Here is a 13,766-nt window from a genome sequence, read left to right on the forward strand (position 1 = left end):
CATCTTCCTCTTCTTTATATGTAGGTCACCTGTTACAGCATGGCTTGGTAAGCAGTGTGTAGGTCCGCACCTAGGATCCGAACCAGCGAACTGGACCACCAAAGTGGAATGCACAAACTTAACCACTACATCATTGGGCCAGCCCCTAAATACAATATTTTAATGCAAAATTTTTCTTTGTGTGCTGAGATTCCAAACACTTCACCTGCTACATTTCCACGCTCTTCTTTGTATTTTTTTAAAATTAACTAATTTAGTTTTTGCAGCACCAATAGTCTACTTTTTATGTCACCAAGCACATGTGCTCCTTTAGCCATTTTGTCTTCCTCCCACCCACTTTTCCTCTGGTAACCACTAATCTGATCTCTTTATCTATGTGTTTCTTTGTTTATCTTCCACAAATGAGTGAAATCATATGGTATTTGTCTTTCTCTGTCTGACTTATTTTGCTCAGCATAATACCCTCAAAGTCCATTCATGTTGTCACAAATGGCATGATTTTGTCCTTTGTTAATGTCTGGGTAGTATTCCATTGTATAAACACACCATATCTTCTTTATCCATTCATCAATTGACAGGCACCTGGGTTGGTTCCACATCTTGGCTGTCACAAACAATTCTGCGAGGAACATAGGGGTGCATAAATCTTTCTGAATTATTGATTTCATGTTCTTTGGATAAATACCCAGTAGTGGAATAGCTGGATCATATGGTATATCTATTTTTAATTTTTTGAGAAATCTTCATACCGTTTTCCACGAGTGCACTAGTTTGCATTCCCACCAACAGTGTATGAAGGTTTCCTTTCCTCCACATCCTCTGCAAGACTTGTTATTTATTGTCTTATTAATTATAGCCATTCTAATGGGTGTGAGGTGATATCTCTTGGTAGTTTTGATTTGAATTTCCCTAATATTAATGATATTGAACATCTTTTCATGTGCCTGTTGGATATCTGTAAAGCTTCTTTGGAAAAATGTCTTTTCATATCCTCTGCCCATTTTTTGATCAGGTTGTTCATTTTTGTTGTTGTTGCATTGTGTGAAGTCTTTATATATTTGGAAATTGACTTCTTATTGGACATATGATTTGCAAATATTTTCTCCCAGATGGTGTGTTGTCTTTCATTTTGTTGATGGTTTCCTTTGTCATGAGGAAGCTTTCTAGTCTGCTGTAGTCCCACTTGTTTATTTTTCTTTTGTTTTCCTTGTCTGAGTAAACATGATACTTGAAAAGATGCTGCTAAGACTGACGTCAGACAGAATACTGCCTATGTTTTCTTCTAGGAATTTCATCATTTCAGGTCTTACTTTCAAGCCTTTAATCCATTTAGAATTAATCTTTGTGTATGTTGTAAGATAATGGACAGCTAATCTTCAGAAAAGGAGCCAAAAACATACAATGAAGAAAGGAAAGTCTCTTCAATAAATGGTGTTAGGAAAACTGGACAGCCACCTGCAAAAGAATGAAAGAAGATTGTGAATTTTTAAAAGGGAGTTTCTCAGTGAGTAAGAAAGGAGGAAGCACTCAGAGAAGGGGGTTGTTTTGATGCTTTGCAGCTGCAGCATGAACATGGAAGAAATATTATTTCTGTTAACTATGTCGTTGGGCTTATCAAATATGTCTGGTATCCTAGCATCATGAACATCAGGGCCAATTGTTACATTCTGAGCAAATTTTTACTTTCTCACCCTTTTGTAATGGAATGCCCACTTTCCTTTTTTAGTTTGTCTCTGAACTCAACCTCATGCTTCTCCTCACTTTCCTTCACAAGTGATTTTATGACTGCTCTTCTTGAAGTGATTTGTGGGCCCTACATCCTACAGGTCCTCCAGAACATCGATTGCCTTCTAGTGGTATCAGCAGAGAAGAGAGCACTTCTCTCAGCATGTGTCAGCGGGTGGACAGAGGGGCCCTGAGGCAGTGCTTGTCTCCTTCTCAAGCAGTTCCTGAGAGGCAGTCCTGGAGCCTCCTGCATACACAGCCTCCAGAGGGAGCCTGACTCTTACTAGGAGGACCCAGGTGCCTAGGGCCAGACTGTCCATATCTTTGGGGATGGTGAGGCATTTAGGAGCTAGAGATACTCAGATAAAAATACCCCACTGATCATTTTAGAACATATAACTGAAAGGAACTCCGACATTTGTGTTTCAAACACAATGCCTCAAGCATTTCAGAAATGTGTTCTTTTACTTGATAAGTGTGCTGAAGTATCCAGGGGAAAGGGCATTGATGTTTGCAAGTTACAGTAAAGGAAATTAAATAAATAAATAAATAAAGATTGACGTAAATAAATCAAGAATGATGCATGGGGAAGGAACAGAAGGATAGACTAAAATAAAGCAAGTATAGTGAAATGTTCACTGTTGAATCTGGATAGTAGGTATATTTGGTGTTTGTTGAAAAAGTCTTTTAACTTTGCTCTATGTTTGAAAAGTTTCATGATAAACTGTTGATAGTGGGGGTTGGGGAAGGAAGAATTGTATTTTGCTGATGATAACAGAGACCAGAACCACCTCTGGCTTCAGCAAAACAAGGGTTGTTTTCCTTTTATATAAAATGAATTCAGAGAGCGGCAGTCTAGAGCTGGTCTGACAGCTCAGAGATGCATCCATGCCCCATACTCCTGTCTTTGTTCTCTGCTATCTCAACATGTGGCTTCCATTCTCAAGGTTCCTCATGGTCACAAAATGGTCACTGCATATCAGCTCCAAGGACCATGTTCTAGGCAAAAAGAAGGAAGATGTAGGAAGATTTTGGACCCTTCTTGAGAAACACAACCCAACAGCTTCCACCTACAAATCATTGGCTCAAACTTAGTCTCTTGGTCTCTCCTAACTGTAAGAGGGATGGGAACAGTGCAGGACCCCCGCGATCCCCTCCCCCCCAAAATTGGGTTTGATTACTGAGAAGAAGCAGCAGATATTGTACAAGGAACCAGCCGTGTCCACCACAGAGCCTAAATTCAAACTGTTGGAATTTAACCAAATTCCATCAGCTAAGGTCACATCAAAGCTCTAGGAGTTTTAATCACTGTCTCAAGATGACAATAAAGTGCCTGGGGAAGCCCTAGGCCACAGGTGGGACCCGTTTGTCCCAAAGGCACCTAATACAAACAGCATCCACAGCTTATCCAGAGTCTAACCTCAGAGAATACAGAATCCTGCAGGCAGAGTAGAAATAAATACACGTGAAAAATACAAATGTAGCACAAATAAGGCACAGAGGGTGAAGGAAGCTACTCAGCAACACTCCAAATAAGACTGTTCTGTAAAATGTAAGACATGCCCATCAGTCACTGTCAGCACAGCATGTGAAAACTTGAAAATTGTATGATTTGGTCATGGATCTGAGCCTTGAGTTTCAGAGGTGCTAAAAAGGTGGAGTGGATCTGGTTTTCTTTCCATTCACCCTTCTATTTGGCTCTGTTGTAAAAGATGTTCTCCTCTGTGTGCCTACCTAGGTGCACACTGCCACAGAAACATTTTAATTAATGCAGGTCTTCCTCTCTTCACATTAGAATCTTGTAATTTTTCTCTGTATTTCTGATGATAACTCTATTATGACATAAATGACATAACATAAGTATATAGAATGAAGTACTGATTATACACAGACATACTCTTGAATGACTCAAATAGGTAAACAGAGAGAGACACAAATAGTGTGGGAATTAGAGCTGTGATTTTTCTTCATTGTGTTCAGTCCAATACAGTTTCAGCTTTCATTCTAACCTTCCCCAATGGTTTCCATCCAGAAACTGATGAGAAACATCCCTCTGAGTCAATCAACAAACTGATTCTTCCAAAGAGGGACTCTGTTACTGTTTCTCACAGTGAGCAGCCTTTCTTTCTTTTCCTTTTTTTCCAGAGCAGACTGTTAACTATAATGGAGAATTATTGATTACCTTCATTCTGTGGGCTGAGGTTTTCAGACTAGAATCCCAAATCTAACTGAGGGAAATTGGTAAAAACCAAGGTGTAAGTGGGGGAGATTGGTAAAATACAAGGCCACAGAACGTGGAAGGAGAGAGGCTAAAAAGCTGAGAGGGGGTACTCACCCAGAGAAAGGGGTTTGGGGCTTGTGTGTGTGGTGAGGCGATGGGGGGGTCGGGGCAGGAGGCAGTGCAAATGGTAAGGACCTGCATTGGGAAATTTGGTGGGAGGGAGACAACCTGAATGAAGAAACCTACCAACTGCATGTTCTTAGGAACTTATTGCTGTCAGAAAGGAGCAAATGAGTCTTGCAGCCTCTCCTGATCACCTCCAGGAATGCATTCTAAGAGATTCTAAAAAAGAGATGTGCCTTAAAGACATATGTAAAGATGTTCACAATAAAATTATTTGTAATACAGAAAAATCTGAACTAACCTCCATATACAACATGCACATACATACAACAGTTGAAGGATAGATAACAAATTGCCCAATTATAAAGGGATGTCCATACAGTCATTAGGAATCATGTTTTTAATAAAGGGTTTTATTTATAATTGTAAAAAAATTGCATTCACTTTGGATATTTTAATTGTATCTACATTTTGCTATTGTAGCTATTATGATGATGAACAGCCTTAAACATAAATCTTTACGTTAACACCAGATATTTTTTGTGAAATTTCTGAGTCAAAGGATGAAACATTTTAAAGGCATTTGATATATGTACATATATATGTAAATACGTAGCCGAAATATTTCCAGAAATATCAACATTCTCAAGAAACAAAGTATGTGATTACCATAACAGATTATTTAAATTTTATTCTTTTATATTTTTCTCAGTTTTAAAATCATCAGAAATACCCTCCTAAAGCAGGAAAAGACTGCCAAGATTTCCATTGCAGGTCAGTACCCTCTTAGGCTCAGGCATACTGTATTGAGCTGCAGCTATTGAAAGTAGGATATGTGTTTCTGTTGCTAATTGGGTCTTTACAGTGAATATAAGGCACAGAACAGGGATCCAGAGTCCTCTTACTCCAGAGATGTTTTTTTTTTCTCATAAAGCTGTTTATGTCATACATTTACTCAGTATTTCCTGTGTACCAGAAACTGTGATAGGCAATGGGAACTATGGGAAAATGGTAAGTGTCAGACCATTAAGCAAAGACAAATGACAAAATGGGAAAAAAAATATGTACAACTCACATCTTAGAGAAAGAACTAATCTTCTTAAAATATAAAACAACCCAGTAGAAAGATGAGCAAAGGACATGAATTATTCATTCAGTGAAAAGGAAATAACATGAGATGATGTCCCATCTCAGTCAGTGGAGGAACGTTTATTAAAACATTTTCTACTTGTGAGATTAACAGCAAAACAAGACCAAGATGGCAGATAACACATTCTGATGGCAGGATTATGGGGAGACAATCACTCTTAGACATTTGTTTTTATAAGTCGATGTATTTTGGATATAAATTGGCACAATTTCCTTTGGGGCAATATACTAGTATTCTCTAAGCTACTTATTTATTGATCCAAAATCCCGCTTCTGGGAATTTCTCTGACAGATATACTTGCATTTGTATGAAATGACTCATGGAAAAGCCTATTTCTTATAGCATTAATTATAATAATGAAGTTAGAAACCATCCAAATGTCCATCAATGGGGAACTTTTTCTTTTTGGTGAGGAAGATTGGCCCTGACCTAATATCTGTGCCAATCTTCCTCTATTTTGCACATGGGTTGCCATTACAGCATGGCTTTATGAGTGGTGTAGGTTTGTGCCCAGTATCTGAACCTGAGAACCCCAGGCCACCAAAGTGGAGCACATGAACCTAACCACTACACTACCAGGGCAGCACTGATGGGGAACTTTTGTGCAATGGAAGATTGCAGTTCTGGGAAAGAAAACACAGACATTCTCTCTGTACTAATATGGCAGGATCTCCAAAATGAAGAGAAAAAACCCTGATATAGAAGTTTGTGTAGAAGTATAAAATGCTATCTTTTGTATAAACAAGAAAAATTAAGAATATAGTTCTACCTTTTTTTTTTTTTTTTTTTTGGTGAGAAGGTTTGGCCCTGAGCTACCATCTATTGTCAATCTTCCTCTTTTTTTCCTCCCCAAAGTCTCAGCACGTAGTTGTATACCCTAGTTGTAAGTTCTTCTATGTGGGACACCACCACATCATGGCTTGATGTGCGGTGTGTAGGTCCCTGCCCAGGATCCAAATCAATGCATGAACTTAACCACTTGACCACGGGGCCAGCCCCTATTTCTACATTTAAAATTTAATAAACACTTGCATAGCACTCACTATGTGTCAGACACTTGATAAGCTTGAATTGCTTTTGCCTTATGAGTGAGGTACAATTATTGCCTCATGTTGTAGATTACGACACCAGGAACAGAGCAGTTAAGTAATTAATCCAGGATCACACTGTGAGTCAAGTGGAGGAGCCAGAATTTGAACTCAGCCCCTCCAGCTCCAAAGTTCACATTCTTAACCACCATATTAAGCTGACTAATTAAGCTAATAAACATGGGAGGGGGGGAGGGCGTGGATGGGAAACTTGGATGTCTTTTTATATTCTTTTTGATATTTGTACCATGTAAATAACCTATTAAAATTAAATTAGAAAAGACATGATTTTGATGCTCAAATAACTCAGTCACATGTGAGAAGCAGATATTTCAAGAGAAGTAATAGTATTACGTAATAGTAAGAGTTTACTGAAGTTTTACCCAAAGTGCCCTGAGACTTTAGGAAGAGAAGGGTCATTTAATGTCATGAGATCAACTCTGTGATCCCTGCCCTGGGGGTGAGAGGCTAAAGCTCCATTCCATTGCAGACCCCTTCTTCTGGAGGGCCAGGCCCTGAATAGTGGCCTTGGCTGGGACCCTGCCTGTCTTGCTGCTGCTTCTCTCAGCAGTAGGTTATTTCCTGTGGCAACAGGAGAAAGAGAAAGAGAGAGAGCAAGTGGAAAAAGAGTCAGCACAGACAGAAAAGGATCTGGAATGAAGTGCAAGAAGTATCCCACCAAGGAGGGAACCTAAGGCCCTAGCCTATGGAAGGGACCCCGAACATCTCATCCCCTGCCCACCTGGGGCATCTACCCCTGCACTGGGTCACGTGTAAAGTTTGCATTCAAGAAGTGTCCCCTGCTTGATCCCCATAACAGTATTTTTTTTTTTTTTCTTTTTATATCCAGAGCAGCTCGAGCATGAACTCACTAAGTTCCCATTCCCCCAGGGACCCATAAATGTCTCCCTATCTCTCCTTTAAGCATCTTAATGACTCTTCATATTTCTTCCATTGCAGAGTGGAGAAAGATCCAGTACATGACTCGTGAGTGGCTCTCATATTTTCTCTGAATTCCCATCTAAGACTCTCTGCTGGGATATTTCCAAGCCCCTTTCCTCATCCCTAACTGTCCAGGGCTGAGAAATGTCAAGGATCCACTTATGAGAAAAGAAATAAAGGTGGTTGATTGGGGGAAAGTATGGGGGAGTGGTGTTTTCTGATGGAGAAAAGTGCCTTCTATCTTTCTCCAAGAGGGGCCCATAGACTCTTCAGCCCAGCAAGGCACCATAGGATACCCAGGAGTGCACTTGAAAGGAAAAGAGGAGGAGGGGGATGGAACTCCCTAGATGAAGTGCCTTCCTTATGCTGGGAACCTCAACTGGTTGCTTTACATAATCTGTAGGCTGCTGAGAAGAAAACAAATAAACCCAGGAATGGGAGTACAGATACATACAAAACAGATCAACCAGTTCTCATCTGGGAAAGCACTTACATGGTGCCTGTGGTATCATCAGTATGCAATTGATATTCTCAGACTTGAAATTGGAGGAGACAGGAGGGGAGAATTGAACAGGTAGAGGGAGAAGGGGGTGGAGTTGGGGTCAAAAAGAAAGATTAGATGGGTGCAAAAGAAGAGAAAGGATATGACTCAGAAGTGACATAGTTCAGGTGATATCTCTATGGTTCTTCCATTGCAGGTGGAAAGAAATCTCAGGACTATGCTGGTGAGTGACCCTGATATTCTCTGTGTTTCCTGGCACATGTGTACTAAGCATTTAAATGTTTTCTCTGCTGTATGACCCATTCGCATTCCCACTAGGAATAATCAGATCTAGCCCAGCAGCTCATTTTCTGTGGGGGACGCCAACCCTGCTTTTCTGGAGCCTCAGAGAGGACCTTCCAGATACAGCAGCTGAGCATTTTCAGCCACCCCTCACCCTGCTGACACACATGCACACACCTTGTCAAAGCCTGGCCATATCACCCGCAGCTCGCTCCAGCACGATGGAGGGAAGGAAGTCCACTGTTTTTGAAAAGTTGTATCCCTGATTCAGCAGAGCTGTGGATGAAGGAAGCTGGACATTGGGAGAGACTGAAGATGCGGAGAGAGAAAAGGCTTCCTGAGGAAAATGGGTTGGAGGAAAAACAGAAATAATGCCCTTTCCTTATCTGTGTCTACTGCCTTTCAGAATGGAAGATGGCCCTTTTCCAATCTGGTGAGTGAATCACTGTATGTTCCCAAGGACAACAGACTGAGGGACTATATTCTCTTTTTCTTCTCCAACTCTTGAGATTCTGGGAAGAAAAGTCCCTGTGACTGGGAGAGTTCTGGGTGGGTGATTTGGGGTCCTGGTCTCAAAGGTGCCCATCTCCAGGGCCTTCCTGCTGAGAGACCAGAGAACCAGGGAGGATTGCTCTCCTGGGTCCACAGATCTTCATGAGAAGGAAGAGGCATAAAGGGTGGACTGAGGGAAAGAGAGGCAGAATGAACTAATACTGCAGGGGGAGTGAGGATGTGGAATGACCAAGGAGAGAAGGCCACACACAAAGATCTTTGCTTTTCCCAAGTTTCTTACACCACCTCCTGCTGCTGTGTGTCCCCAAGTTACTTAATGTTTCTGAACTTTAGTTTCCTCATGTTTAAATGATGACCATAATTCCTATTATGTGAGATTGAGGTAAAAATTAAATAAGGTAGTGAATGAGTATTGGTGAAAAAACCAATAACAAGGAGATGGTATGTTCAAACTGGGTGGTTGAAGAAGGTTTAGAAAAAGAACTCTTTACAAAGGTGGGAGTGGGGTTAAGGGAAACGAACAAGGAAATGTGAAGTGTCCCAGGACTCACAATAGTGGGGAGCCCTCACCACCCCTAGGCTTGAAGGAATAGAGAGAGGGAACAGTTACTGGAACCCAGAGGAGGCTGTAGCGCAAGACAGGGCTGACTGAGAGGAGTCGTGCCTCTGTTAGAACGTCACCCTCTGAAATTGACAGGGAGGAAATGGGGAAATAAATGCTGTACCTCTCTTTTCTTTCTCCTTCCAATCTTCAGCTAGTACCTCCCACTGGCCAAACACCACAGGTAACCAGAGGCAAGGAAGCCAGTGATGTCGTCCATAGAGGATAGATTCCTGGGGCCCAGAAGAGGGTAGAGGAAGGACGAGAGTGGATCTGGGAGCACAGAAAGTCCCCCAAATGGCCTCTAGCACAGAAAAGGCATGGAGCTATTATACCCTCAGGCTCTTCCTCCATGATTCACCCTGGGCTACATGTAAAACATGTGTTGTCTTTTTCTACACAGAAGGAAATTGTGGCTCAAAGATACTATATAGCTTGGGTCTATAGAAAAAGGGACTACAGAAAAGGAAAAGTCATTCAGCTCATGAGTGGTAGATCAAGGATTGAAATGTAAGTCTATGTGAGTTTAAAGCACAGGTGGACAGAGTTCATTTTGGGGAGGGAAGTAGGAAAAAGACGGAAGGAAGGAGCCAGCTCAAGATGTCAGGTTAGACAGACTCTGACCCTCAACATTCTACTTCACTGAACACATGACCCCTGGGGCTTTCTTTTGTTATTGTTGAGAAGGTCATATTCAGAGCACTCTGGGGACACCAGGCTCTGGACTCAGACTTCCTCAGCCAGACTCAGGTCTTGAAGGCTGAGGCTCTGAGGTCTGGGAACAATGGCTGACCCCATGGCCCATCCTCAAACTTTCTGCAAAGGATTTCATTCTTGATCCAGACAAAGTAAACCCCATCCTCCTTGTTTCTGAGGATCAGAGGAGCCTTCTCTGGGCAGACACGTGATGTAATCTGCCAGACAACCCTAAGAGATTTGATTGGCATTACATGTGCTTGACTGCAAGAGCTTCACTTCAAGGAGACATTTCTGGGAGGTGGAGGTGGGGGGCAGGAAAGAGTGGTTTGTTGGGGTGTGTAGGGAGAATGTAGAGAGGGAAAAAATGGGTTTATAGAGCACCTAGAATGGATTCTGGACTAAGGGGCTGTCTGAGGGGAATGACTTTTGAGGGTTTCACTGACTCCCAACACAAACCTGACAATTGTCAACCCTCTTTGAAGAGTAGGGGTTTTCCTGGACTATGAAATTGATGAGGTCTCATTCTACAATGCCGTGGATGGATCTCATATCTACACCTTCCTGCACACCTCTTTCTTTGGGCCTATCTGCCCTGTTTTCAGTATTAAGGCACAGTATCTCACCTGAGAGTGGAGTTCCCTTGTCCCTGACCTAGAACCTGACCTTCCCTGGAACCCCAATGACCCTGGGCTCTGCTGATGGGAATAGGGACCCTCAGGCTGAGGTAACATCCTGACTTCCCCCTGCCCACCCTGGAGCTGAGGGCCTCCTCCTTAACAGCAACACATCACAACAGTAAAATACTTACTAAATACACACGCTGTGTGAAGCACTTCACTAATATTAATTGCATTATTCCAATTATATAAATTTGCTAATAATCTTCACTCTTCAACTGAATTTTTTCTATATTTTAAACTCCCAGAGTTTATTCACAACAGTTTCACAGTTTACTTCACTGCAACCTTTTCACAAAACCATTATTTTATTATTTTTCTATTGCTGCCATAAGAAAGTCCCACAAATTTCAAGACCTAAAACAACATAAATCTATTATCTCACATTTCTGTAGGTCAGAAGTCCAACATGCATCTCACTGGGCTAAAATCAAGGTTCCTGCAGGCTGTGTGCTTTCTGGAGGCCCTAGGGAAGAATCTGTTCCCATGCTCCTTCATATTGTTGCCAGAATTCAGTTTCTGGCACTTGTAGGTCTGAGGTTACCATTCCTCGCTGGCTGTCAGCTGAGGCCTATTCCCAGCTTCTAGAGGCTGCCACCTTCCTTGATGGTGGTCCTCTTCCTCCATCTTCAAAGCAGCAATGGCATCTTAAGTCCCTCCTATTCTTTGAATTTCTCCTGGCTCTTTTTCCACTGAATCTCTTTGATTCTTCTGCCTTCTTTTACTTTTGAGAACTCACGTGATTAGATTGAGTCCCCCCAGATAATCCAGGATAATTTTACCAAGAATCCAGGATAATCTCTCTACTTTAAGGTCCAAAACCTTAATTCCATCTGTAAGGTTCCTTTTGCCATGCAATGTATCAATTCACAGGTTGCAGAGATGATGGTGTGGACTATTTAGCCTGTTACACTTATCATGGTAAAAGCCTTGCTCACTCTGAAGGAGGAGGAGGCCTCCATGCTGGGATGCTCCTGTATAGACTAAGGGCCTCCATGATTGGAGATGCCTGTGACTTTTTGGGAATTTTATCTGTAGCCCTTTATTCACTTGCCAGACTCAGGTATATACGCCAGAACGTACTTCTCCAGAAAGGGTAATTCTCACCGTTGGATGTGATGTGTTGCAAAATTTCTATGTAATCCCATCTCTTAGTTTGGGTTCCCCAAAAGCTGACTCTGAGTCAAGGACTTGGGTTCGGGTAGTCTATTTGGGAAGTGATCCCAGGAAACCCAAGTTTGGAAATAAATATAAAGAGAAAAGCCAACTAAGTGGAAGTGGCATAGATGGTGCATTAATTTGCTAGTTATCATGTGGGCAACTGGGATTTGTCCCACCCAGGCCACTCTGAGAATCCATATGAAATTGTTGGCTATACCACGGAATCCTCCTAGCAGGGGTGTAGAGCCTGGGGCATTCATCCGCAGCTTCCGTCTTCTATTGGTTGAAGGTTGCCCATGGGATGTTAACTCTCCTGCACTTCCAGGTTGGACTGTGTATGTACAAAGGAGCAAGTATTACTGGTGTTGGCGAAAGCTCTCAGTGGAAAAGAAGAAAGACAGGCACCTGGGAAACTGTTACCTTGCAGGGAACTGTCTACCTGAAATGGATCAAGGAGCTATGAGATTGGGCATCAACAGCATTTGTTTTTAAAGCTCTGTCTCTGAGAATTTACTTAACGCCTCTTAAGACCTGTGTGCCCTTCCTCCACCCCCATCCATTTAGCAGTGGTGAGTTCCTGTCTTCCAATACACGTCCACATAATGTGGACCCACTGCCCCCTCACATGGACTGGATCTGGGATGGACATCTGACCTACTAGGTCAGAGAGAATACCTTGTACACTTTGATTGAATGGCTCAGTGATATGTAACCAGTTACACCCAGTTAGTATTATGCATGCATGGGAGCTGTGGGAAGGCATTTTCTGTCCACAGTGTGGTCTAGACAAGCAAAAGGAAGGAGATTTACAAAGAGATTAGACTGAAGGAGGCATGCAGACAGAGGGGTTCAAGATGGAGAGAGTTTTGACAATGTTCATATCCTTGGTTCCAATGCCTTTGGAGGCCTGGTTTTATTCCTGTTGTTTGTTCTGTAAAATTTATTCTCTTGTGAAAAGGTAAATGTACTGGTTACTATTGCTGCAGCCCTGAAAATTAGCCAGTTAACACAACCATTTTCTTGCGCTCATTGATTCCATGAGTCAGCAATTTGTAATTTGAATAGGACAGAGTAGGAATGTCTTGGAGGGAATCCACAGCTGGAGGTGACTCAAAAGAAGGAACACACCCTCTAGGTTTATTCCTCTCATGACAGAGAATGATTGAGTCAAGTTGTCATGAACTGAAGTGGCACACCGTAGTTGGACCTGGTTTCCTGCTAAGCGACCTCAAGGGCAATGGGTCCTCCTCTTGCTCAGAACATATGTATTTCCCTCTGGATCAGGTCAGCTACCCCAGGGGTTGAGGTCTGGCTTCACTGGATGTTTCTGGCACAAACTTCCCCAGGACCCCTGGGCCTCATTTTCTTCAGATGGAGGCTGTAGGTAGACTAGGCTCTTAGACTCTCACAGCCCCCTCTTCTGTCCCTTCCCAAGAGCAACCCAGTCCTGGGAGGAAACTGTGGAGCCAGCGCTAGTGTGTTAATTCCACAGTTTTGAAATGAATCAGAAAGCATTTAGGTTCCTGAGGAAAATGTGAAGCAATGTCTCAGGAAGATTATTCTAGAAGAAATCTATACAATGGCCTGATTGGGGTCTGCAAGACATGGGAGGGGAACCTTGTGTGGGTGTAGGGGTTGTTGCACTCAACCGGTCCATCTACTGGCAGAGGATGAAGCACAACTAGAAAGCCTTTGTTTGCTGACATCTTCCTGCCCCCACTGGAATGCTACCTCTCTGAGAGAAAGGGGTTTTTTCTCTCAGTATCCTCAGCATCTCTCCCTCAATGGGTTTTAAATGAAGGACAAGACATACAGTCTACTACTGCAGCTGCTGTCTTGCTTCATTCTCTGCCCCTCCAACCCCTCCCTGTGTTCCCCCCTAACTCTCCCCTGACCCCCACAAGCACAACAAGTTGAACAGGATTCCTCTGGCTTTAGAAAGAGTGTTGCTTATGTTTACCTCATCATCACCTCCCCATCTCCTAACCCAGTCCTCTACTACATACACACTTTGGTACACAGAGATCTCTCCTCCTGGGTAGCAGCAATGCTTGAATCCTCAGAGAATATCAAGGTTTTGCC

General features: G+C 42.5%; 1 protein-coding gene across 1 annotated transcript in view; it reads left to right on the forward strand.

The window, feature by feature from the left end:
• LOC138919426 (butyrophilin subfamily 3 member A3-like) overlaps window positions 1–13,766 on the forward strand; it is a 41,020-nt gene extending 27,254 nt beyond the window's left edge. Inside the window, exons 10-14 of the transcript XR_011429588.1 lie at window positions 4,782–4,843; window positions 7,268–7,294; window positions 7,948–7,974; window positions 8,308–8,466; window positions 12,010–13,766. The gene's annotated coding sequence lies outside the window, so the exon portion shown is untranslated. The remainder of the gene's footprint in view (window positions 1–4,781; window positions 4,844–7,267; window positions 7,295–7,947; window positions 7,975–8,307; window positions 8,467–12,009) is intronic.

Source organism: Equus caballus, chromosome 20 (assembly GCF_041296265.1).
Source record: "Equus caballus isolate H_3958 breed thoroughbred chromosome 20, TB-T2T, whole genome shotgun sequence".
Taxonomy (NCBI): domain Eukaryota; kingdom Metazoa; phylum Chordata; class Mammalia; order Perissodactyla; family Equidae; genus Equus; species Equus caballus.